This window comes from Hevea brasiliensis, chromosome 7 (assembly GCF_030052815.1).
Source record: "Hevea brasiliensis isolate MT/VB/25A 57/8 chromosome 7, ASM3005281v1, whole genome shotgun sequence".
Lineage (NCBI taxonomy): Eukaryota > Viridiplantae > Streptophyta > Magnoliopsida > Malpighiales > Euphorbiaceae > Hevea > Hevea brasiliensis.
Genome location: NC_079499.1, coordinates 83,610,518 through 83,612,463, shown reverse-complemented (window position 1 = coordinate 83,612,463; position 1,946 = coordinate 83,610,518). Strand labels below are relative to the sequence as shown.

Below are 1,946 nucleotides of genomic sequence, written 5' to 3'. Positions count from 1 at the left end.
GGATTGCTTAATACCAATTCAATTAATAATTAAAGTCAACAAGAGTGTTGGGCTCGAATTAATAAGTATAGGAAAGTTAGGGATTTTACCACGCTGTTTAGTAAATCTACGTTAAGTATTCAATAAGGATAATTGTATTTCTTTTATCTATGATCAAATCAATGCATTGGAATGCGAATTACCTTGGACTGAAGTTTGTTTAATTTGAGAGTTTCATGTTTAATTTTAGTTCTTAATTTCTAATTTTTTATTTCTTCTTTGCACTGCGAATTACCCCCCCAATCTTTGTTTCTTTTTCCATTACACAAGTGCACGAAATTTAATAATTCAGTCTCTAAGGTTCGTGTCACACCCTACTCCTCCGTAAGATGTAACATAATCCCGTAGTACACCTAATAAATTACTGTATTTCGCCTATCGGTAATTTCAGTTAATTTAATTTCTGGTGGATTCAACAGCCATCAAGAATTTTGGCACCATTTTCGGGGACTAAAATTTATTGGATTTCATGTTTTTAGTGTTAGGATATTCTGTTATAACCTTTGTTTGTGAAGTGTTGCTATTTTCAGGTTTTCGAAAAAAATTACGGTGTTACTATTCATTGATAGATTTTTTGTTGAATTTGGAGGGCGATTCATACCTATTTTGAAGGAAATAACGTTCTAATCAAAACCAATTCATCCATGAGATCCTTTGGCCCCACCCTCTTGAGGCCAAATTCCATCATTTTCTAAGGTTTTGAGGCATTTTTCAATTTTTACTTTGATTTCTTTTTATTTATGATAAGAACTTCTCAATTTGGTGAGTTGATCTTTGATCCAGAAGTAGAAAAAATAGCTAAACAGTTGAGAAAATTGGCTAAGCAAGCTAGGCAGAGTCCAAGTAAATCTGAAGGAGTCCAATCTCCAAGGGAATTAAGTTCGGATTCGGATTCAGATTCAAATTCCGAAATCGAAACCATGGCTGTTAGAACTTTGAAAGAGTTAGCTGCTCCTGATCTAAACCAACAGCCTTTGTGTATTCAATACCCTACTTTAAATGTTGCTTTTGAGTAAAAATTTGGACTAATTCATTTGTTGCCTAAATTTCATGGTCTTGCAGGTGAGGATCCTCATAAGCATTTAAAGGAATTTCATGTTGTGTGTTCTAGCATGAAACCTCAAGGAGTTTCTGAGGACCAGCTTAAGCTTCGAGCTTTTCCTTTCTAACTGGAAGGAACAGCTAAGGATTGGTTGTATTACCTTCCTTTTGGATCCGTCAACTCATGGAATGGGATGAAGCAGATATTTTTGGAGCATTATTTTCTTACTTCCCGTGCTGCTAACATAAGAAAAGAAATTTGTGGCATCTGGCAGTATAATTGAGAGAGTTTGTATGAGTATTGGGAACGATTTAGGAAACTGTGTACAAGCTATCCCCATCATCAAATAAGTGAGCAGCTTTTGATTCAGTATTTCCATAAGGAACTTCTACCAATGGACCGTAGTATGATAGATGCTGCTAGTGGATGAGCTTTGGTTGACAAGATACCAGAAGAAACAAGGAGGCTGATTGCTAACATGGCAGTAAATTCTCAGCAGTTTGGTATGAGAATGGATCACACACCTATGAAGGTTAATGAGGCACCAGTTCTTGCACTTAAGCCTTTACTTGAGCATTTGAAGTATGGTTACTTGGGAGACAATGAGACACTTCCAGTTATCATCTTAAGCAATTTGTTAAAGATTCAAGAAGAAAGATTGACTAGGGTTCTGAGGGTACACAAGGAAGCAATTGGATGGACAATAGCTAACATCAAGGGTATAAGTCCATCAGTGTGCATGCACAGGATTTTAGTGGAAGATGATGCTAAACCAAGTAGAGAAGTTGAAGGAGGTTGAACCCACAAATGATGGAGGTTGTGAAGAAGGAAATTTTAAAGCTACTAGATGCAGGAATTATTTACC

General features: G+C 36.1%; 1 non-coding gene across 1 annotated transcript; it reads right to left on the bottom strand.

The window, feature by feature from the left end:
* Positions 1 to 1,322: 1,322 nt before the first annotated feature.
* Positions 1,323 to 1,429, bottom strand: LOC131181857 (small nucleolar RNA R71). The gene has a single exon (XR_009150332.1). It is a non-coding gene; the product is annotated as a small nucleolar RNA R71 (small nucleolar RNA).
* Positions 1,430 to 1,946: the final 517 nt, after the last annotated feature.